The sequence below is a fragment of the Calonectris borealis genome, chromosome W (genome assembly GCF_964195595.1).
Source record: "Calonectris borealis chromosome W, bCalBor7.hap1.2, whole genome shotgun sequence".
Lineage (NCBI taxonomy): Eukaryota > Metazoa > Chordata > Aves > Procellariiformes > Procellariidae > Calonectris > Calonectris borealis.
The window spans coordinates 23,455,030-23,480,414 of record NC_134351.1 but is presented as its reverse complement, the minus strand read 5'-3'; positions in this window follow the sequence as shown (position 1 = coordinate 23,480,414).

Here is a 25,385-nt window from a genome sequence, read left to right as displayed (position 1 = left end):
TGGCCAATGGGGTATTCCATACCATGTGACGTCATGCTCAGGATATGAATAGTAGGCGTGATCCAGGAAGTGCCGATCGCTACTTGGTTATCGGTCAGCGCGGGTGGTGAGCAATTGCATTGTGCATCACTCATTTTGTATATTCTATCATTATTTATTATCATTATTTTCCCTTTTCTGTTCTATTACACTGTCTTTATCTCAACCCACGAGTTTTTCTCACTCTTACCCTTCCGATTCTCTCCCCGTCCCACTGGGGGGGCGGGGGGAGTGAGTGAGGGCGGGGGGAGTGAGTGAGCGGCTGCGTGGTATTTGGCTGCCTGCCAGGTTAAACCACGACATAAATGTATCGTGTTTTTAATCTATACTGTATAACATTTATAAAACATATACCATAAACTTGAATAGAAAATGTAAGGCACACTAAGCAAGAGGTAATTGGGGTGTAAGAGAGAATAATAGGGTATAACTAGGGATAGCTTAAAAATACTGAGTAAGAATTTTTTTAAAGCAATTGTTGGCGCTCTATCAACATGATGTTAACTTTTTCTAGTCGGCTCTTGACAAACGACACGAGCCTATTCAATATACAGGGTCCAAAGATCAATGCTATTACGATTGTTACAATTGGCCCTATCAGGGTAGATATTAGGGTGGCTAGCCATGGTGAATGGCTAAACCATGATGCAAACCAACTTTGTTGCGCCTCTCATTCCCTTTTTCGTTTTTCCAATCCTTCTCACAATTTGGCCATGGTGTCCCTCACTTTTCCGGTGTGGTCGGCATATACACAGCATTCTTCTCTCAGTGCAGTGCATACTCCCCCTTGTTGTAAGAACACTAAGTCTAATCCTCTTCGATTTTGTAGCACTACTTCAGATAGTGATCTAATTGAACTTTCTAATGCACTTATTGATTGTTCAATTCTAGCTAAGTCCTCATCCACTGCCATTCTCAAGGCGCCGAATTCTTTATTTTGTTGCACCAAGGATGCTACTCCTGTACCCACTCCCGTACCTCCTATGATCATTAGAGTAGCTACTGTTAGTGCTGTAAAGAGTTCCCGTTTTGACAGATGGTGTTCTGGGGTAATTTGTGAATCATAGACAAAGTCTTCAGAATGGTAAAAGATTTTAGGGATTATAGCCACCTGGACACAAAATTCTAAGGCTTCATTAAATTTGTCCAACGACAAACAAGGTGTAACTCCCATAATAGAACAAACCCACTTGGTATTGTTGGCCAGTATTAACCACTTTGCAGGAGTTTTATCTTGTGTCTTATTAACACACAGTTGTTTTTTATGGTTTGGGACTGTACCCACGCAGACACCGCTTCCTACAACTTCTGCTAATGTAATCCCTTGTTTTTCTATGTCCCATGTGCACTGGGTCGGATTTGAACCATTTATTCGCATGGGCTTGTTATCTACTCCTACAGCCTCGTAAAAGGGTGGCTTTATCCCGTAGCACAACCAACAATGCTCTGTAAGATTGGGGTTAGTTTTGTTCAGTAGTTGATAGCTAGCTTGCATCATTTTCCAGAGAGAATTTCGATCGGGAGTTGCTTTAGGCGCGGTATTTTCGGTACTATTTACAATATTATGTGGTAATGGTTTGGGTATTGTTGGGTCAGGTATTTTTGGGTGAGGAACCGGGTTAGGCCCGATTGCTTGGGGAGCTTGTGGCGCGAGCTTAATAATTTGTACCAGTGCTCCTATATCTGTGCCAGCTTTGTGAATGAATACTGACCACAATTTCCCCATAGCCCAACCCGCGTTAGTCGGATTTAGGATTTTTAAAATCAAATGGACACAAGTGCCTCTATTATATACCATTCCATCACTCGCAAATTTTGGACGGTTACAGTTATTTGGTCCCCATGTTACTCGCAAAAATTCGTCGTTTTTTGTCGGTTCCCATCTATCACTTGTTACAATGGTCTCACATCCCCAATATCCACAGAACAAATGATGTGGAGAGTTACAATAACTCTTTCCTGGGTTTGAACTGGGGCACCAAAATGTACCCCATAATGATTTCGAGCGGGGCCCTCCCACCATGGGGAATAAGTCGCCAACTGTTACCGTGAAAGTCGGGGCACCTGTTGTTATGTTTTCCTTTATCACTCTATCGCTGTATGCAGGGTCTCGTAGGACCCACCTGAATGGCTGATGGGGATGGTGTTCTGATGCTGCTTGTCCTATAGTGACGAGCCCTAAAATGGAGGTCACACAAAGACATCGTAGCCCTCGACCATGGGGGTCATGTCGCTGTTGTCTGGATTCTGTCGGTGCGGAACTCCCAGGTGTGGGCAGGATGCCTGCTGACTTGTCGTCTTCTCCTGCTACCGGGGCGTACAGGTTACGAGGGCATCTGATAATCCGGTTCTGTGGATAAAAACTCACAGTTTTTATTAGTTTTATTCTGGAAGTCTGGTTTGATGGACTTAAGCGGACACCACTTAACTGTTCCATCTTTTTTGACCGCGGCATACCCTCACCCTGTAAGGACTAGCCTCCACCCTTGTTCCCATTCTCCTAGCTCATTTCTGATTATGACCAACAGGCCTTCTTCTAGCGCTCGAGTGGCCCAATGTTTTTGGGTGGGGCTATTTCTTTCTTCCCCCCTGGGAAATTGGTTTAGTGCTAAAAGAGCGGTTGCTAACAAGCGTGCTTGGTCTCCTGGGGGAATGGCGCTGGTGAAACCTTCTGTTTTTGCCAGCACCTCTAATTTAGATTTTAGAGTTCGATTTGCTCGTTCGACTATGGCTTGTCCTGTGCTATTATACAGAATGCCGTGTGTCAGGGTAATACCCCATTTCAAAGCAAATGCCTGGACTGATTTAGAGACAAAATTCGGACCGTTGTCTGTTTTGATCTGATTAGGAATGCCAAGCCACGCCATAACTGTTAACCAATGTTGGATGGTTGCTTTGGAGTTGGTTTTAAGGTGTTGTGTGGCTACGATCACTCCGCTATATGTATCTACAGTTACTGCTAGCCACGCTTGGGGTTTTAGCAACTGACAGAGCGTAAAGTCTGTTTGCCACAATTCGGAGGCTTTGAGACCTCTGGGGTTGACTCCACTGGACCACAGTGGTGTTTTCTGACAGTGGGGACATGTGGCTACTATGTGTTTTGCGTCAGTGACCGAGATCCCGCATTTCTTCGCTAGCGCTTTAGCTCCGATGTGGAGAGACTCGTGTAGCTGACGGGCATCCCTTAGCGTCCAGAACCTTTTCGCTGCGGCGTCTGCTTTGTCGTTACCGGTTTGGAAAAACCCTTTGATTGGGTTGTGGCTGTTAACGTGGATGACTGATATGGTGCCCTTTCGAGAAAAAAGTGCTTCTTCCAGCATTAGGGCTGTTGCGGATGTTGACACGCTGGGCCCCGCCATGGCCAAGCAAAGCTTGGCCACAAACATCGAATCGGTCACTATGTTGAGATGTTCCCCTGAGAACAGTCCACACGCCAGTACTACGGCCATCGCTTCTAGCTGCTGGGCTGAAAGCGCACAGTCGGTCATTTTAATGCAGTGCCATTTTTCTCTAGATTGCCATACCGCCGCCGCAGTTGAGGTCGTTGAGGATGCGTCTGTAAAGACCGTTGGTCCCTGTTGGGGCCGGTCCATGATCTTCTGTGGGAGGTCGACGTCGACAATGGCTAGCATTTGAGTCCAGGGGGGCTTTGTAGCATACCGGACTTCTCCGCCAAACCCAACAAGAGCTATAGCTAGATACTCTGACATCGTCACTGATTGCTTTGGGAGCTGCTTGTGGAAGGGTAGGTATATCCTGGCGGGTTCGATGCCTAGGTGTCTTAGGGCGAGTTTTCTGCCTTTCATGATGAGATTACCAAGGCACTCGACTCCTGGAGAGAATGCACGTGATGGTTTTCCCAGGACTATCCATTGTATTGGTTGAGCTTTTTCAGGGGGTCCCTGGGCTAGTGCCCCTACTCCCCCTCCTTCCGTGAAATGTACATACAGATCAAGCGGTACACCTGGGTTCCACCTGGCGAGCGTGCTCGACGATACCTGTTGCTCGATAAAGTCAAGAGAGTTCATTGCTTCCGTCGTCAGAGTTTTTTGTTCCCAGGGGGTTTTTCCTTTCAGAAGATCGTATAGGGGGGCCATGATTTCGGGAGGGATCAGGACAATGTTACGGAGCCATTGCAAGGATCCCACTAATTGTTGCATATCATGGAGTGTTTTGATGTTCCGACGGATTTTTATTTGGGGGGGGGTTACGTAAGAACTGGTGATCCCCACCCCCAGGAAAGTTACACAAGGTCCTCTTTTAACTTTCGCGCCCGCGATTTCGAACCCGTTTGTTTTTAAAGTTTCTGAAACTGCTGATACTAGCTGGTTCACCTGATTTTCTGTCGGCGCGGCAATTAGAATATCATCCATGTATTGAATGATAGTCGCAGTCGGATCATCGCGCCGAACCGGTGCTAGCGTGCAATCCACTATAATTTGGCAGATAGTAGGCGAGTTGATCATTCCTTGAGGCAGCACTTTCCACTGGAAACGTAGGTTAGGGCGTGAGCTGTTTGGGAACACTACAGAAAAAGCAAACCGCTCTTTGTCCTCCTCATGCAGTGGTATTGAAAAGAAACAGTCTTTAATATCAAGGACGGCACACGGTTGTCCTTCTGGTATCATAGAGTTCATGGGCAGCAGCGTTTGGACGGGACCCATTGGTTGAATTTTCTTGTTTACTTCACGCAGGTCATGGAGGAGACGAAACCCCTCGCCGGTTCGTTTGGGTATTACAAAAACTGGGGTGTTCCATGGGCTAGTGGAAGGCTCTATATGACCTCGTTGTAATTCGCGGTCGACTAGCTTAAGAAGAGCGTCCATTCGAGGCTTTGACAGGGGCCACTGCTCGACCCACACTGGGTCGGACGATTTCCACGTCAGTTTAATAGGTGGAAGTGGGTGTGTGGCAGTGGCCCTCACGATAAATTTGTCATCCTGGCTTTCAAAAGGGCTAGAGCATCCCTTCCCAGCAGGGGTGGGACCCCTGACATGATATATGGGAAGAGGGTAATGGTTTTCTCCGGCCCTTTCTCAGTGTGAAGCGTGATTGCTACTAATTGAGCACTTTTCCGAGCCTGGGTTAATCCCCCGACTCCACCCACCATGGGGGCGTTTTCCAATTTCCAATGCGGGGGCCAGTTTGTCTTAGGAATAACTGTAACATCTGCTCCGGTGTCAATCAAAAAGGGGACACTAATGGTGGTGTCATTTAGGGTATTATAAAGGGAACAGATCCCCCACACAACTGGCGGGCTATCGCATTTTACTGCCAGGGCCACCCTGGGATCTCGCCCCCAAGAGATGGTTGTTGCTGCCCTTGAGGTGGGGACTGGTTCGGATGGATCGTCGGTTGAGCCATAAAGTTGGTCGCTTGTCGAGGTGGCAGCGGGTTTGGGAGTGCCTCGCCCCATCTGGGGTTGGCATAACTGGGCCGCCTTATGTCCCAGGTGGGAGAGGGCTGTGCGCGGCCCGGGTGCCCTCTCCCCTTCCCGTTTCCCTGGTTTTTAGATTTGCATTCTTTGGCGAAATGTCCTTTCTTTCCACAGGCCCAACACGGTCCTCTTGGTCGATTTTGGTGTGGGGGGAGCGCTGTGGGCGGGTCCCCCAACCGAGGGCAGTTTGCCGCCACGTGGCCCGCCTGACCACATTTAAAACATGCCATCACATTAGCTATCGCAGTGCGAACAGCTACCTGAATTGGGGCTAAGTGCTCTTCCTTTGCGACATGCTTGATCATGTCTGCAATACTTGACCCCACTGGCAGTGATCGTAGGATCTCTTTGGTTGCCGAATTACACTGCTGACGTAAGCAATCTGCAACAACCGGGCCTTTCGCTTCCGCGGGCAGGGTCGAGGAGTCGACCGCTGCCTGAAGGCGATCCACAAACTGTGTAAAGCTCTCGCTTTCATTTTGCTTAATAGTGGACCATGGCGATGGCTTGGCAATAACTCTAGAAGCGGTGCGAATAGCTTCTCTAGCCGCGCGGGTAGTTGTCATAACTTCATGGGCCCGCAGGCCCTGGGCCTGCGCCTGGGGGTAATCATTGTTGGGTCTGTACCCATCAGCCGCTGCAGGCTGGAACCGTGTAGCGGGTGATCCGCCCCGGTCACTTGGGCTAGTTGTCTCGCACAGTTGTCCTCCCATTCTTGTTTAAAAACGATCATCCCTGCCCCATCAAAAATCAATCTACAAGTTTGTTTTATATCGAACGGGAGCATATCGTCTCCCCCAAAGACACCATCTATAAGGGTGGAGACCATGGCAGAATTAAGGCCTTTATCTGCAATTGACTTAACGATCGCTTGTATATCTTTAGGGTTTATTGGCGAGTAAACCCTCTGCCCCCCGTCCGTCACTCGGACCGGGAACGCTAGTGTGGCCGATGGGACCCACTCGGCACACGCAGTCTTTATTTTCCTCCAATCGGTGAGAGGGAGTTTTTTCTTCGCAGTCCCTTTTTATTTTGGATGGGAATGTTTTGGCTTTTGACTGTATCTACTCCCATTTCCTCCTCCTCCGAGCTTGGATCAGTTACGAGCCACTCGTCCCAGCTAGTGTCTGATCCGGAGCCGGAACTCGACTGACTGGTTGCTTCCGGTTTCTGATACCTTTTTGTCGGGCTCCGGCCCCGCCCGCTTCTCCTGCGAGCGGGCCATTCCCTCCCTCTTGACCCACCCCTCCTTTCTGGTTCGCCCCGCCCTTTGCTCGGCAGGGTGTCTGCCCTATGAGGGCATTTTTTCAGATGGCCGCTCTGATTGGCTTTCCGCCTTTCGCTCATGCTCCCCTCCTCCTCCCGGCCACCCCCACCACCTTTCTTCTTCTCGTTCTCCTCCCCCTCCCGTTCATGTGCGCTTGTTAATGTTAGCGCTTTGTCCCTGTTCCCGCCATGGGCATCTTCGGCCCACCCTTCCCCTTTGTGCTCGGCGCCACCTTGGGGCGTGTAGGGCGGTGGTTTAGCCCAGGCTTCCTCAGACTCTATTTTCTCCGTAACGCCCCTGGCCTCTTCAGCTAACCCACCCCAGAAGGATTTAGCTCGTTTCTGTCCCTCCGTAAGCGGGACAGGGTTCGGGAATTGAGGGGACATGTCGCCCTCTTGCAGATCTTTAGGCTCGGCAGAATCATCATCATCTGGGGGGTGCAAAGTCTGTGTGGCCGCCCCGACTCCCAATTTCGGGATGGCCAACAAACAGTTCTTTGCCGCACTCCAGGTCTCCTGTTCTTGTATTGCCTTCTGCAGGGCCTGTACGACTTTCCCCCACGACTTAAGGTTTTTCCCACAACCCGAGGACATCGTCTCCTCGGCTAACACTTTAGTACATTTATCCCACACTTCAGGGTGGAGAATATCCACCGGCTGATCAATGACCCCAATTTGCAAAAGCCTCGCAACTGCGAGAGTAAAATCTTTGGGTTTACAATCGATACCCCACTGCTTATGTAATTGCGATACGACCTTCACAAGGGCTTCCATCTTCCTTGTTGGTCCGGGAGCGTCCTCCCCGCCGGGCTGGTCCTGCCGCTCCGGCCGCCGTTCACCCGATTCCAGGCGAGTTGTTCCCGGGTTTCGGCACCACTTGTAGCCTTCGTAAGGCGTGGCGACCTGGTTCAGGAACGGCACGGCGACCAACCCCAGGCCGCTCGGGCCATCAGCTCACAGACACCAATGTGGTGGACGGCAAATGGCGTTTATTGGTATGTAACACAGCATTATATACCTTGGGTTTATGACGTCACTTCCGTCTGCTTACATCACAAACTAAACGCTATTGGCTATCAAGGGAGGGGCCCTATCTTTCCGTACAGCGCGATATCTTCCGGCTGCCAGATCCTAACTACCTACACAAGTGGAGGACGAGAGTGGGGATAATTGTCATCCCTTGATACCCTTATCTGAGTTGTAGCTCAAGTGGAACGATACCATTGTTACTGAAACCTTGAGAGTTTTGATGGATGACTAAAGTCAATCATCTTGCGACCCTATAAACAGCGGTCCCAAGTGAGGCCCTTTGAGCTCTCCTGGACCACAGCGGGCTGTGCCCAGCATCTCCCTCTGAGTGGAACGCTTCTCAGAGTTTGCAAACTCTCGAGATTGCGATATTCGGAGGACCGTTGCCGTCTGGCACGGGACCTGGGCAGCAACACTCCTCGAGGCTCAACCCTTCGCCCATTGAGAAATGCCAAGACATTTGACATGAGTATTTCACTGAACTCAAGGGGAATTTTTAACAGGTATACCTTTGTATATTTATCTATTTTTTGTGTCTGTGTGCATGTGTGTGTGAATTGATGGAGGTACCCGCTAGCAAATATGGTCTGCTAAAATCTTATGATCTATCTTAAGATTGGGAATGAACCTTAGACTACTGCTAAACACATATAATCCTTTAGACATAAACTGATGACCAAGTCTGGGACTAGGGGTGGATCCAGCCGGGTCTACTCTGAATTTCATGACACAACAGGAGGGTTTCTTTACCCTTTTTTGTATTAGTTATAAACCATTGACCAGGTCTGGGACTAGGGGTAGATCCAGCCGCACCTAGACTCCTCTCTGAGAAGTTTAGAGAGCAAGGGGGTCTACTCTGAACCTCGTGACTCAACGGGAGGGTTTCTTTATCCTTTTTGTATCAGACATAAACCGTTGTCCAAGTCTGAGACTAAGATTGGATCCAGCCAGGTCTTCTCTGAACCTTGTGACTCAACGGGAGGGTCTCCCTTAACCTTTTCGTCCTTGTCCTCTGTATAAATCATTCCAACTCAATTCTAACATGATGTCCTGGTTTCAGCTGGGATAGAGGTAATTTTCTTGCTAGTAGCTGGTATAGTGCTGTGTTTTGGATTTAGTATGAGAATAAGGTTGATAACACACTGATGTTTTAGTTGTTGCTAAGTAGTGCTTACGCTAGTCAAGGACTTTTCAGCTTCCCATGCTCTTTTCCTTTGTATGCTTCATCCGTGTAGTAAGTGATAGAGTGAACCTTGCCATCGAACTCTGTTAAGTCACGCTTTTATAAATTTCTATTAAAATCACTTTCTGCTAATACCTTCGACAGTGATTCTTTAAGCGGCCTCTAAACCACTCATTTGCCACATACAGCAAAGATTTGTGATTTGACAACTGAATTCTGAATTCTGAATATCTGAATTCTGTCCCTGAGCTCTATGAACTTCTAGGCTACCAGAGCAGAAAATCAGACCATCACCTTGGAGAACTGCTGGGGTCTTGCTACAAAACTGCTTTCACTGCTGAGCATTATAGAACAATCTGTTAGTATCAATGAATTATTTAATTTATTTTACTTATTGAAAATGCACACTCTAGTGGCCCCTTTAAGGTTTAAACATTCAGGTCAGCATCTTAAGAACCACTGGAAAAAATTCCTAGCAACACCTCCTGTCACTATGGTAATGTGTTGCAGGAACACTGAATGGAGACCTGTCACTATATAACAGGATAGCATTTTTTGTAGTTGCAAGAGATTTCCTCTCCATAGCATAAAGGCAATATGTAGCTCTAACTAGAAAAAAGACTTCTGTAAAATGTAACAGAAAAGGATATACAATAGTGTGTGTGAGAGTGAGAGAGAGGAAGAAAGTATGGAAGAGATTTTTCTGAGTTCCCAGAACTTCTAAGGTCAATGCTGCTTGAAGACTCATGTGATGTGTGGTAGCCCATGGCTGTTTTTTTAATAGATTTTGGATTGAGAACCCAGAAGAAAGAGATATTGAGCTTTAATCAGCCACGTGGCCAAGACTGCTTACAGCAAATGCTAATTTAAATATTTGGATTTCATACAGAAATTTTCTCATTCAGAGTAATGAGATTTTGAAGCTATTGCAAAGATGTTGCAAATGCTCCACCTGCCCAACCAGCATATATTTTCCCAGTTTTTGTACTGTACACTTATGAACATTTTAATGACTATTTTTCTACAGTGCCAACAAGAGCCATATGCCTTTTTTAGTTGTAAATGACAGCCTTAATTTTCACCTGTGCTTGCTTAAATCCCACAGTGAAGAGGAAAGGATCAAGGGGGAATGGAAATATTTATTCTAGAGACACTAAGTAACAAAAATTGACAATTAGATGTAGATTACAGTTAGCACTCAGACATCTTCACAACATCCACGGCACAAACAAAAGTATGTGCTGGACTCTACAAATTAACAGAGCTGAGAAGAAGCCTAAATACCAAATGGCATGAATTTGCATTTAAAGTTCAAAGTGTAGCCATGCTGTGAATGTGTATTAGGGAAAGACTTGCTAGGCAAAAGCAGGCAGATAAATTCCACCAATGTTACCTTGTTCTTGCCAGCAGATAAGTCTGAGAGATGTTGTATAGGAGAGCTCAGTCCTTCCTTGTTGGGTTTTTGTTTGTCATGTACACATGGATCCCACATAATGAACATGATGTCTAGTACTCTGAACAGCGATATTATATTAAAACTACCCAGCCTTCACTGTTTAAACGGCACCTCTTCCTTAGTGAAGGACCTTCTCTCACTGAGGTATTCTTCCTTCTCTGACTGAAAAGACCCTGGTTCCCCAGATTCCCTAATCCACTTTGATCCTGGCAGGTCTGCTAGCTTCCCCACCTTCTCTGTGGTTGACTTGAAGTCCTGCTTTTCTTCCCTCCCAAGTCTTTAGATGATAAGGCTGCAATGATATTGATCTATGCTGGTGACCCAGCACAGCTACTAGAAGTATGTTGCTCTGTTTCATCAAGTGCAAGCCAACTAAGAAAAGGCAGAGGCTGGAGAAATCAGAGCTTATCATAAAAACACACTATCAAAGTGAAAAAAAGAAATCAACAGAAGAAATCTTATTTAGAGGAATGTAAAAAGTAGTTCTCCAAGGTGTAGATGTGAATTCAGTTGGCTGGACTAGTATTTTAAACTAAGTATCAAGTTATTTAGCAACATCGAAGCAGTGTAAGAGCAAGACCTTCAGAAGGAGATTAGAATTAATGGAAAATAAACCTCAGGTGCCCTACATTTCCTTCTTCCTACAGAACCCTCAGAAACTGATGGCTTAGTATATTTTTTGGTGGGCCTCAGAGAGAAATCAGTAGCTTTAATTCTCTTATGAACATATTGTTCACTTTTGTTCTCATCTCAAATTGTCCTTGCTGCTCTTATGACCATTTACATACATAAATACAGTAACTATAAAAATGTTCTTCACAGCACATGCAGCTGTAATTGTACAAACAGCTGTGGTACTTGCAGGTACAAATACAGACAGTGACAACACAAATGCTTTTGCATAAAGAACAAGGTTCCGTTTTCCAGAAGCCGTCTAGCAAGCAAGATCACTTTCCCTTTTTTCTAATGTTCTCTCACTGGATATGGTGTACACATCATCCCTTTCCTCATTTGCTTTCATTGCTAAGTTAAATAATAAAAATCATAAATCTCAGTCTGAACTTGACTATACCTCAGGTTTGACAGGACGGCTTTATTTCTGACCTTTCTGCCTATGCCTTAGGGACAGTCTATCCATTATGCTTCTGAGACAGTCTGACTTCTACACTGAGTCAGCAGGATGGCTCTTTTATCAATCAAGTACCTCCAAAGAGCAAATTCGCTGTATGGCAGCTTGTGGATCATCTCTGCCTGCGAACGGTCTGCAATAGACCTAAGTTCAGTGGTCATGCTGCAAGCCAAGTAAAATATAGACCCTTTGCTCTGTTCAGAAAACATAGAGAAAGGCTGTAATTAGCCAGCTGAAAATTTCTTTGCTAAGTATGACTGAACAAGGAGGCACGACAGGAATGAAGTACAAGCCAAACAAGATTATAGTGATGACATTAGTTTGCAGAAGAAAATCCTACATTTGACCGGCACAGCTTTCTGCTCCCATTAATAATTTTTTGAGTTGCAATATGCTCTTAGATCTAAGTCATTTCTCAAATCACAAGTGGCATTAATTATTTCCACATATCTTGGCATCTCTTGTAGGCTGCTTCTCTCACTATTGAGCTCCCTCAGTTCCCCGTGCCTCTGACATCTGGACTGAATCACTTCAGGTGATTCTGCACTGAATGCATTTTAAGACACTAAAGAGATAAATCCACAAAGGAGATGACTGAATGTTTACTAGTTGAGGGTTTATAAGGAGCAGAAGTTACACCAATTTTTCAACTGGTTGTGCCTGCTACAATGATTTCCTCTTTTCTTCCACATTGAAGTCCTGGTCTATACAGTCTTAGAGACGGTCTAAAGAGATCACCTATCTGTCACTGACCTACATGACAATTAAGGTCAGATAGTACCTTAAGATACTTAATTTCCTATTCAGACACATAAGGATGCTGTTAATTATTTATCCTCCACAAAAGACCTCCACTTACAGTATAAGCTTCTTCTAAATTGACTAACAGGTTTTGTTGATATCTAAACTCAGTGAAAGACCTCTTTTTTGTTCCTCAGGAGATCACCTTTTGCAGATACTGGAGCAGGAATTGTTTTGGGGAAGACGGATCTCTTTTTTCTTTTGACTGTAGAAAAGGGCAAATGTATGTGTGATTTATTTAAATTTCTGTACCTTTTCCTGAAACAAAGAAAAAAATACATTTTATAAAATTATTAAGCAAAGTTATTTTCAAATTAGAGGCTGATAATGCTTTTTTAATGTAGTGGAAATTACTTGAATTATATATCCTTTAGGGTCTCTTGGAGCAACTAAGTTTCAGTGTGCAATGTTCCAGCAGACTTGATGTTGCTTTTATTACTCTGCATGATGTTCTTTTGCAGACTGCTAGTATCTGTTCTAGGTACCTACTGTTTAATTAAAAGAATAATAATTAACTAAAAAAAGACTCCTATGCATTTTCAGTACTGAGCAGAAAGACAAAGAGGAAAAGAGAGACATCTGCACACATAAAACCACCTGTTACCCTGACCATATCTGACAATCTGAAGTTTGGTACCTCAGTCTTCATACCAGGAGCACCTGGGAAACCTGAACTATCCCCTTTAGTCATCGAGAATCTTGAATCAGTTTTGAGTGATGTCTGCTAGCTGTCACACAGAGCAGCATGGATCTCCTCAGTCAAAATGACCAAAGTGACGGAAAGAGAGCCCTAATGGAGAGCACTTGCATGCAAATGACTGGAGCACAGGGTAACACCAGGACTTATCTTTAAAAATGCACACTATTTAGTCTGTATAATATGCATGTATATATGGACAATAGCAAAATTATGATTCAGCTGTCACAGTCATTGACTGGATAGCTTGTTACAGTTCAGAGGACTTTATAAAAAGTCAGTGATGCAATCATCTTTGGCACAATAGATAAAAACATCTCCTGCCTAACTATTATAGCCTATCAGTAAACAATGCTTCTATTGATCCACTGACTGCAATGGCTTCTGAGTAGTTATGGTCTTCCAAGTTATTGATCTGCAAACCAAATGTTGTCAAAGTGGACTTTGACGCAATTGACTGTAGCAAATGCTGCTTATCAGCTTGAGAGTTATTACTTTCCTAAGTAGAAGGAGATATTCTGATTTTGCCTACATCACTCAGAGGCCCTAATCGTGCCATTAACTTTTGTTAGAGTAGTTGATTTCTGTTTAAATTTGGCAAGGGCTTGAGAGGGTGTTCGATGTAGAAACAGAAGACATGTCTGCTCTGCCTTGCTGCATCTCACTCTGCTGACTCATTTCCATCCTCTATACCTTCATTTGTAAACTAAGTAAAAACATCCCAAGATTTTTAAGGCCCAGTGATTTGTGTTTGACTATGCATATCTTCCACATACATAATTAATTATACAAAGATAATTGTATTCATCATCCTCTAAGATCTATGGATGAAAAATGCTATATAAGAGCTATTATAATTATAGAAAAATTCTATTAAATCAAGAAAGGAAGAATTAAATTAACTGAAAGCCCTTGCTGATGTAATCTCTCTTAACTCACTAGCATTTTATTTTAATTCCTCCAGAGTTAAATGTCTTTTTGAATATAGAGGTATATAGGATTTGGATCCTGATGAAGGTGTATGGCCAACACAGTAATGCAAATATTAAAAAACTATGTTTATAATAATTTGAATTATTACAAATTGAATAGCAGCTAGTAATTTTTCAGATATTCTCATCCTTTTCCATCAAATTCTCCAGAAAATATGAGGAATATTTTTTCAAATATTAAGTTTACTGTTAATCTAGTATTAGTAAACAACAAAATGTTTATTTTCATAGTTTCTTATTCTCATATCTTTAATGAAAAAAAGGGTCCCCAATTTCTTCTAGAAGGTCTAAAGGTCAGTTTGACATCCAATTATATCACCAAGTCTATGAAGACAGGCCCATTTCCCAGATCTGCTTCTGAAATTTTCTCCTCTGTGATTCATTTTACAGCAGTAAATGTTCCATATAACTATAAACCTAGTGAATTAGTTGCTGTTTATTTTCTCTTCTTTATCTCCCTTGAAAAATGTTGATGGAACAGTCATGCTCTAAGAGGTGGTCTAGAATCTCTATAATATCTTTAAGACTAATTCATTTTATTATGCCTTTGGTTTGAAACTAGCTAAGATCCAGATTCTTCCATCCTTCATCATGAATGACAATGGAGTCATATATCCTAAAAAAATCAGTTTAGTAGGGAGCTAAATAGAGGAACAGGAAGTTCATTCAAAGTTTTTTCAGCTCGTGCTGTAACTTCAGAAGTTTTTAAATGAGACGCCTGCATTTCTATAGCAACTTCTTTCAACCTTTTTTTCTGCAGGAGAGAGCCAGGGGAGAAGGAGAGAGAACAAAAAAATACTGAATTTAAAGTTATACATGCCTTCTATCGCCCTATTCTTTATACTTCAGAGGTAATAAGCAAACTTACAGTTTGGCAGGATTTAAAGCATCAGTATCAGATTGTAATGTTCTATGAGGATGTCTTAGTACTCTATCACAGGTGATAAATTTTCCCTGTGCTACTTAAAATTAGCAGTTTTATATCTAGTCAGGTCACAGAATGATTTAGCAAACTCAGATAGAATACAATAGCACCTAGAAATTAATCCTACTAAATAAATCGATGAATATTTATTATAGATTATATTACTATTAATGTAGCTTATGAAATAGAAAGAAACAAAAAACCCAAGAAAACTTACTAAAATAGATAAATAAAAGCTGATAAGCGTAAATCACTCGTCAGAGGTTCTTTAATTATCTCAAGTTGAGAATGATGAAAGAGGATCTGAGAAATTCCATGTCCTATTCTCCACCTGTACGGACCAGTATCTCAGCCATTAGGAGTCAACGTTTTTCTGCTCAAGAGGGAGGATATAGAAAGTACACACCCCGGGGCACCCTGTGGTTTTACCTGTGTGACCACGGAGAGGACATGAGGCAGTGAGATGGAAAACCTACCTTGACCCTAGAGGCACGTGTACGTGAGTTGCAAGGAAAAACAATCACACAAAGGGGTTCTCTCAGGAAAAATGCTGCTCCAGTTTTCAGAAAAAACCTGTCTCACGACGATCTGGTTTCCAGTGAACAGTTCCCCAGACAAAGTAGAAAGGTTGATCGTACTTTGGATTGTAATGAAGAAATACTTGACTCGCGGTTGCCAGAAGATAGAAACGGAGACTATGACCAGAACTAGAGGGGCCCTGCCTCCGGCCAGGTGGAGAAAAGGGACAACCGGGTTTACTGGACTGTGTGGATTCGATGGCCTGGCACATCAGACCCACAGGAGTATAAGGCTCTCGTAGACACCGGTGCACAGTGTACCCTGATGCCATCAAGCTATATAGGGGCAGGGGGATCCCAAGAGTTAACTGTATTGGAGGCCAAAGTGAGCCTAACCGGGAATGAGTGGCAGAAGCACCCCATTGTGACTGGCCCAGAGGCTCCGTGCATCCTTGGCATAGACTACCTCAAGAGAGGGTATTTCAAGGACCCAAAAGGGTACCGGTGGGCTTTCGGTATAGCTGCCTTGGAGACGGAGGAAATTAAACAGCTGTCCACCTTGCCTGGTCTCTCAGAGGACCCTTCTGTTGTGGGGTTGCTGAGGGTCGAAGAACAACAGGCGCCGATCACTACCACAACGGTGCACCGGCGGCAATATTGCACCAACCGAGACTCCCTGATCCCCATCCATGAGCTGATTCATCGACTGGAGAGCCAAGGAGTGATCAGCAAGACTCGCTCACCCTTTAACAGTCCCATATGGCCAGTGCGAAAGTCCAATGGAGAGTGGAGACTAACAGTAGACTACCGTGGCCTGAACGAAGTCACGCCGCCACTGCGTGCTGCCATGGCGGACATGCTAGAACTTCAATATGAACTGGACTCAAAGGCAGCCAAGTGGTACGCCACAATGGATATCGCTAATGCGTTCTTCTCAATCCCTTTGGCGGCAGAGTGCAGGCCACAGTTTGCTTTCACTTGGAGGGGCATCCAGTACACCTGGAACTGACAGCCCCAGGGGTGGAAACACAGCCCTACCATTTGCCATGGACTGATCCACACCACACTGGAACAGGGTGAGGCCCCAGAACACCTGCAATGCATTGATGACATCATCGTATGGGGCAACACAGCAGAAGAAGTTTTTGAGAAAGGGAAGAAAATAGTCCAAATCCTTCTGAAGGCTGGTTTTGCCATAAAACCAAGTAAGGTCAAGGGACCTGCACAGGACATCCAGTTTTTAGGAATAAAATGGCAAGATGGACATTGTCAGTTCCCAATGGATGTGATCAACAAAATAACAGCCATGTCCCCACCAACTAGCAAAAAGGAAACACAAACTTTCTTAGGTGTTGTGGGCTTTTGGAGAATGCATATTCCAGATTACAGCCTGATTGTAAGCCCTCTCTATCACGTGACCAGGAAGAAGAACGATTTTAAATGGGGCCCTGAGCAACGACAAGCCTTTGAACAAATTAAATGGGAGGTAGTTCATGCAGTAGCCCTTGGGCCAGTCCGGGCAGGCGGCAGTTTAAAACCCAGTGTACCCGCCATTTCAGCGAAGCCACCGAGGCGAAGGGCTCCGGAGCGGAGGATCGCGCCGGGGGACCCTTCCTAAAGCGGCAAAACCGCGGCAAAAACCGCAAAGGCAAAAGCGCAGGGAGCGAGAGGGTGCCCCAGCCCCCCCGCCCCCCAGAGCCGGAGGAGTGAGCTCCTGACGAGCGGCAGCTCTGACTCAGCGTGGGCGGGGACAGGAGGGACGGCGGCCAAACCCCCTCACATACAAGAGCAGCCCCCAGGGAGCGCGAGCAACTCGGGGCGCGGCGCGTCAGTTGGCATGGCAGTTCGCGCAGGAAAGGCAAGCGGGGAAGGCGAGCGAGCAGGGCGCAGCCCCCCCTCCAGGCTCTAGAGGCTAGCTCAACTAGTGGTAATCGCCCTCCCAGAAGAGGACCTAGCTATGGTTTCCACTCGGCCGAAAGCCATCGCCAGAAGGAATGTGGCGACCCAGACGGAGCCCCCACACAAACATACAGCTGTCCAGGTCTCTGGCTGCAGGGAGTGCCTGAGGCTGTCACTTGTACAGGAGGGCAGCAGAGACGACGCCTGTGTGCGCTGCGACCAGGTGGATGATCTGCTCAGCCTGGTGGCAGAGCTGAAAGAGGAAGTGGAGAGGCTAAGGAGTATCAGGGAGTGTGAGAGGGAGATAGATTGGTGGAGCCGCACCCTACCGTCCCTGAGGCAAGGGCAGCAAGTGGAGGCTCCACAAGAAGCAGAGGATCCCCTGCCCTCTTGCCACCAGGCAGAAGGAGGGGACCCAGGAGACGGGGGGGAATGGACACAGGTCCCTGCTAGGGGCGCCAGGCGAATCCCATCCCGGACTCCCTCACCTTCCCAGTTGCCCTTACAGAACAGATATGGGGCCCTGGAACTTGAGGGCCAGGCAAATGAGAATGTAGATGAAGGTCCATCCAGGGGGTTGCCCAGGGCAAGTCAGTCAGCTCCACGCATTACTGACTGCCTCTGCTAAGAAAAAAAGGAGGGTAATTGTCGTAGGCGATTCCCTTCTGAGGGCCCAATTTGTCAGCCAGACCCATCCCACTGGGAAGTCTGCTGCCTCCCTGAGGCCCGGGTTAGGGACATTACTAGGAAACTCCCTGGTCTGGTACAGCCCTCCGATTACTACCCGCTATTGGTTATACAGGCTGGCAGTGAGGAGGTTGCAGAGAGAAGTCCAGAAGGGATCAAAAGGGACTTCAGGGCCCTGGGGCGACTGGTGGAAGGATCAGGAGCACAGGTAGTGTTTTCCTCAATCCCTTCAGTGGCAGGAAAGAATACTGAAAGGGACAGGAAAACACACCTGATTAACACGTGGCTCAGGGGCTGGTGCCATCGGTGGAATTTTGGCTTTTTTGATCATGGGGAGGTTTACATGGCACCGGGCCTGCTGGTGACAGATGGAGTTCAGCTGTCTCACAGGGGGAAAAGTATTCTCACGTATGAGTTGGCAGGGCTCATCGAGAGGGCTTTAAACTAGGTTCAAAGGGGGAAGGAGATAAAACCAGGCTCACTAGAGAAGAGCCTATGGGTGGCATACCAATGTCGGGGGTGAAATCGATAGCCCAGCTCAAGTGCATCTACACAAATGCACGCAGCATGGGCGGCAAACAGGAGGAGCTGGAAGCCATTGTGCAGCGGGATAGCTATGACTTAGTCGCCATCACGGAAACATGATGGAATTGATGCAGTAGGTACAGTCTGTTACAGTACCTCTTATTCCATACTGCTCGCTTCTTTAATTCTAAACAATGAAGACTTGTTGCTTAGGAGTTAGGTAACTGGCAGGTATTGTGTTTGCAGGTGTGTAGCATTGTTAGACCCTAGTAATGATTAACCTTGAAATTAAGAACCATAAATGAACGTGGTCCAGACATGGCTCGGAGACAAACCTCGACCTTAGAAGGAAAGGAAGGAACGGGTTCATTTAGAGTTCACTACCCTACCGACCACCAGAGACCACTCGAGACCCTCAAGAAGACCCTAAAGACTTTAGTGCGCAGGTGTCTAGGATGATGTAATATTATAATTAGTTCTCGGAAATGTAATGAATATGTAAAAGAGAATCTTAATATATGTATGAGAAGCATGGATGTAAACAGAAAAGTGATTAGACCAGGTGTGCTTGATTTGTGGCAAGTCCACTGAGCACCCAGGCCTGAATAAAACAATCTCTCTCCTGAGCGTGTGGAATTGGTTACTTGCACGCCGGGCACGAATCCGCTTTTTGGACAACAGGATGAGTCTCACGATTGGAGTGCTGCAATGGATGGCTATAAGCTCTTCAGAAAGAGAGGCGGTGGGGTAGCCCTGTATGTTAGGGAGTGCTTCGATTGTCTAGAGCTCAACGGTAGTGATGATGAGGTCGAGTGCTTGTGGGTAAGGATGAGGGGGAAGGCCAACAAGGCAGATATCCTGCTGGGAGTCTGTTATAGACCACCTAGCCAGGATGAGGAGGCATATGAAGCATTCTACAAGCGGCTGGCAGAAGTCTCACAATCGCTAGCCCTTGTTCTCCTGGGGGACTTCAACTTTCCGGACGTCTGCTGGAAATACCACACGGCAGAGAGGAAACAGTCGAGGAGGTTCCTGGAGTGTGTGGAAGATAACTTCCTGACGCAGCTGGTAAGGGAGCCCACTAGGGGAGGTGCCTCGCTTGACCTGCTGTTTACAAACAGAGAAGGACTGGTGGGAGATGTGGTGGTTGGAGGCCATCTTGGGCTTAGCGACCATGAAATGATAGAATTCTCAATACTTGGTGAAGTAAGGAGGGGGGCCAGCAAAACCGCTACCATGGACTTCCGGAGGGCAGACTTTGGCCTGCTCAGGACACTGGTCGAGAGAGTCCCTTGGGAGACAGTCCTGAAGGGCAAAGGGGTCCAGGAAGGCTGGACATTCTTCAAGAAGGAAGTCTTAAAGGCGCAGGAGCAGGCTGTCCCATGTGCCTTAAGAAGAACGGGTGGGGAAGACGACCGGCCTGGCTGAACGGGGAGCTCTGGCTGGGACTCAGGAAAAAAAGGAGAGTTTATCACCTTTGGAAGAAGAGGCAGGCAACTCAAGAAGAGTACAGGGATCTCGTTAGGTCGTGCAGAGAGGAAATTAGAAAGGCAAAAGCCCAGCTAGAACTCAACCTGGCCACTGTCGTGAGAGACAACAAAAAATGTTTTTACAAATATATTAACGACAAAGAGAGAGCCAAGGAGAATCTCCATCCTTTACTGGATGCGGGGGGGAACATTGCCACCAAGTATGAGGAAAAGGCTGAGGTACTTAACGCCTTCTTTACCTCGGTCTTTAATACTCAGACCAGTTATCCTCAGGGTACTCAGCCCCTTGAGCTGGAAGACAGGGACGGCGAGCAGGATAAACCCCCCATAATCCATGAGGAAGAAGTTAATGACCTGCTACGCCACCTGGACGCTCACAAGTCTATGGGGCCGGATGGGATCCACCCGAGGGTACTGAGGGAGCTGGCAGAGGAGCTTGCCAAACCACTCTCCATCATTTACCTGCAGTCCTGGCTAACAGGGGAGGTCCCGGATGACTGGAGGCTTGCCAATGTGACGCCCACCTACAAGAAGGGCCGGAAGGAGGATCCGGGGAACTACAGGCCAGTCAGCCTGACCTCGGTGCCGGGGAAGATTATGGAGCGGTTCGTCTTGAGGGCGCTCACAAGCCATGTCCGGGACAACTAGGGGATCAGGCCCAGCCAGCACGGGTTCATGGAAGGCAGGTCCTGCTTGACCAACCTGATCACCTTCTATGACCAGGTGACCCGCCTAGTGGATGAGGGAAAGGCTGTGGATGTGGTCTACCTGGACTTCAGTAAAGCCTTTGACACTGTCTCCCACAGCATTCTCCTAGAGAAGCTGGCGGCTCACGGCCTAGACAGGTACACTCTTCGCTGGGTAAAAAACTGGCTGGATGGCCGAGCCCAGAGAGTTGTGGTGAATGGAGTTAAATCCAGTTGGCGGCCGGTCACGAGCGGTGTTCCCCAGGGCTCAGTTTTGGGGCCGGTCCTGTTCAATATCTTTATCAATGATCTGGATGAGGGGATTGAGTGCACCCTCAGTAAGTTTGCAGACGACACCAAGCTGGGCGTGAGTGTTGATCTGCTGGAGGGTAGGAAGGCTCTGCAGAGGGACCTGGACAGGCTGGATCGATGGGCCGAGGCCAATTGTATGAGGTTCAACAAGGCCAAGTGACGGGTCCTGCACTTGGGCCACAACAACCCCATGCAATGCTACAGGCTTGGGGAAGAGTGGCTGGAAAGCTGCCCAGAGGAAAAGGACCTGGGGGTGCTGGTTGACAGCCAGCTGAACATGACCCGGCGGTGTGCTCAGGTGGCCAAGAAGGCCAACGGCATCCTGGCCTCTATCAGAAATAGTGTGGCCAGCAGGAGTAGGGAGGTGATCGTGCCCCTGTACTCGGCACTGGTGAGGCCGCACCTCGAATACTGTGTTCCGTTTTGGGCCCCTCACTACAAGAAGGACATTGAGGTGCTGGAGCATGTCCAGAGAAGGGCAACGAATCTGGTGAAGGATCTGGAGAACAAGTCTTATGAGGAGCAGCTGAGGGAACTGGGGTTGTTTAGTCTGGAGAAGAGGAGGCTGAGGGGAGACCTCATCGCGCTCTACAACTACCTGAAAGGAGGTTGTAGCGAGGTGGGTGTTGGTCTCTTCTCCCAAGTAACTAGCGATAGGACAAGAGGAAATGGCCTCAAGGTGCGCCAAGGGAGGTTTAGATTGGACATTAGGAAAATTTTCTTTACTGAAAGAGTGGTTAAGATTGGAACAGGCTGCCCAGGGAAGTGGTTGAGTCACCATCCCTGGAAGTATTTAAAAGACGTGTGGATGAGGCGCTTAGGGACATGGTTTAGTGGGCATGGTGGTGTTGGGTTGACGGTTGGACTCGACGATCTTAGAGGTCTTTTCCAACCTTAATGATTCTATGATTCTATAAGATGTAAAAAATGTCCTCTACACCACGGCTGGCGAGAATGGCCCTACCTGGAGCCTCTGGCAGAAAGCACCAGGGGAGACTCGAGGTCGACCCTTAGGGTTCTGGAGTCGGGGATACAGAGGATCCGAGGCCCGCTACACTCCAACTGAGAAGGAGATATTGGCAGCATATGAAGGGGTTCGAGCTGCTTCGGAAGTGGTTGGTACTGAAGCACAGCTCCTCCTGGCACCCCAACTGCCGGTGCTGGACTGGATGTTCAAAGGGTGCATCCCCTCTACACATCATGCAACCGATGCTACGTGGAGTAAGTGGGTCACACTGATCACACAACGGGCCCGAATAGGAAATCCCAGTCGCCCAGTAATCTTGGAAGTGATCACGAACTGGCCAGAAGGCAAAGATTTTGGAATATCCCCAGAGGAGGAGGTGACGCGTGCTGAAGAGGCCTCACTGTATAACAAACTACCAGAAAATGAGAAGCAATATGCCCTGTTCACTGATGGGTCCTGTCGCCTTGTGGGAAAGCATCGGAGGTGGAAAGCTGCTGTATGGAGTCCTATACGCCAAGTTGCAGAAACTGCTGAAGGAGAAGGTGAATCGAGCCAGTTTGCAGAGGTGAAAGCCATCCAGCTGGCCTTGGACATTGCTGAACGAGAAAAATGGCCAGTACTTTATCTCTATACTGACTCATGGATGGTGGCAAATGCCCTGTGGGGGTGGTTGCAGCAGTGGAAGCAGAACAACTGGCAGCGCAGAGGTAAACCCATCTGGGCTGCCGCATTGTGGCAAGATATTGCTGCCCGGGTAGAGAACCTGGCTGTAAAAGTACGTCATGTAGATGCTCACGTACCCAAGAGTCGTAAATCCAAAACACAGCACTATATCAGCTACTGGGAAGAAAATTAACTCTATCCCAGCCGAAACCAGGACAAGACCAAATCCTCAATTAGTGTAAATTGGGTTAGTTCCACTGAAACCAATGACGCTATACAAAGGCCTTGGCCACTGTATATTGATAATACCAAAGAGTCTGTCAGTGTTGCTTGAAGTTGTTTGCTTTTGATGAGTGATATACGACATTTCCTTCCCCTGCACCAGGTGGTAAATAGTGAACATCCTATTCAGTCCCTGAAGGCACAGGCAGTGAGAGATAAGGACTGGGAGTCAGGAACTAACTAAGTGATTGTTTGAATCATTTACAAAGTGTTCCACAGTCTTTATTGCTTGAGCTGCTTTTTGGAATTTCTCAGATCCTCTTTCATCAGTCTCAACTTGAGATAATTAAAGAACCTCTGAGGAGTGGTTGACGCTTATCAGCTTTTATTTATATATTTCAATAGCTTTTCTTGGGTTTTTTTGTTTCTTTCTATTTCATATGCTACATTAATAGTAATATAATCTTGTTGTGGTTTAACCCGGCAGGCAGCCAAACACGACACAGCTGCTTGCTCACTCCCATCCCTGCCACAGTGGGACAGGGAGAGAATCGGAAGGGTAAGAGTAAGAAAACTTGTGGGTTAAGATAAAGACAGTTTAATAGAACAGAAAAGGAAGGGAAAATAATAACAACAACAACAACAACAATAATAATAATAATAGTAGTAATAATAATAATAATGATAATGATGATAATAATAAATAATATACAAAATGAGTGATGCACAATGCAATTGCTCACCACCTGCTGACCGATAACCAAGTAACAATTGCTACTTCCTGGACCACGCCTCCTATTTATATAATGAGCATGATGTCATATAGAATATCCCTTTGGCCAGCTGGGCCAGCTGTCCCGGCTATGCTCCCTCCCAGCCTCTTGTGCACCTGGCAGAGCATGGGAAGCTGAAAAGTCCTTGGACTAGCAGGATACTTAGCAACAACTGAAAACATCAGTGTGTTATCAACTTTCTTCTCCTACTAAATCCAAAACACAGCACTAGGAAGAAATTTAACTCTATCCCAGCCGAAACCAGGACAGTATACACCCTTCATTCCATACCATCTACATCATGCTTAGGTCTCACATTTTCTAATACATTCCAATTAGTCATCACCAGTTATCTTGACTTTTGATATATATACAAAACAGATATCATTCCGTCAGTCTATGGGCCATCCCTCTAAAATGTCCATTGAGTCCATTTAGTCCATGACTTTGGGCTCCATCTATCATAACAGTCTTTCAGGGCAGGAGAGGTGGTGTGTGGTGTTGGATTGTTGCATCCTGAAGCCAGTTCTGGTTGCATTATCGCTGAGCTCATCCGGTTCTATTATCGTTGCACTTTGCTCGGTTTCACCGGAGTTCATTCTTCATTAATCTGGGTGATTTTTACTGCAAAACCATTGATAGCAGCCATAGAAATTATGATATACAATACCATATAACAATTAACATCTGTGTTTCAGTACCAACCACTTCCGAAGCAGCTTGAACCCCTTCATATACTGCCAATATGTCCTTCTCAGTTGGAGTGTAGCGGGCCTCGGATCCTCTGTATCCCCGACTCCAGAACCCTAAGGGTCGACCTCGAGTCTCCCCTGGTGCTTTCTGCCAGAGGCTCCAGGTAGGGCCATTCTCCCCGGCTGCGGTGTAGAGCACATTCCTTACATCTTGTCCTGCCTGGACTGGCCCAAGGGCTACTGCCTGAACTATCTCCTGTTTAATTTGTTCAAAGGCTTGTCGTTGCTCAGGGCCCCATTTGAAGTCGTTCTTCTTCCTGGTCACTCGATAGAGAGGGCTTACGATCTGACTGTAATTTGGAATATGCATTCTCCAAAAACCCACAACGCCTAAGAAAGCTTGCGTTTCCTTTTTGCTAGTTGGTGGGGATATGGCTGTTATTTTGTTGATCACATCCATTGGGATCTGACGGCGTCCATCTTGCCATTTTATTCCTAAAAACTGGATCTCCTGTGCAGGTCCCTCGACCTTACTTTGTTTTATGGCAAAGCCGGCCTTCAGAAGGATTTGGACTATTCTCTCCCCTTTCTCAAAAACTTCTTCTGCTGTGTTGCCCCATACGATAATGTCATCAATGTATTGCAGGTGTTCTGGAGCCTCACCCTGTTCCAGTGCGGTGTGGATCAGTCCATGGGAAATGGTGGGGCTGTGTTTCCACCCCTGGGGCAGTCGGTTCCAGGTGTACTGGACGTCCCTCCAAGTCAAAGCAAACTGTGGCCTGCACTCCGCCGCCAAAGGGATTGAGAAGAATGCGTTAGCGATATCCATTGTGGCGTACCACTTGGCTGCCTTTGACTCCAGTTCGTACTGAAGTTCTAGCATGTCTGGCACGGCAGCACTCAGTGGCGGCGTGACTTTGTTCAGGCCACGGTAGTCTACTGTTAGTCTCCACTCTCCATTGGACTTTCGCACTGGCCATATGGGACTGTTAAAGGG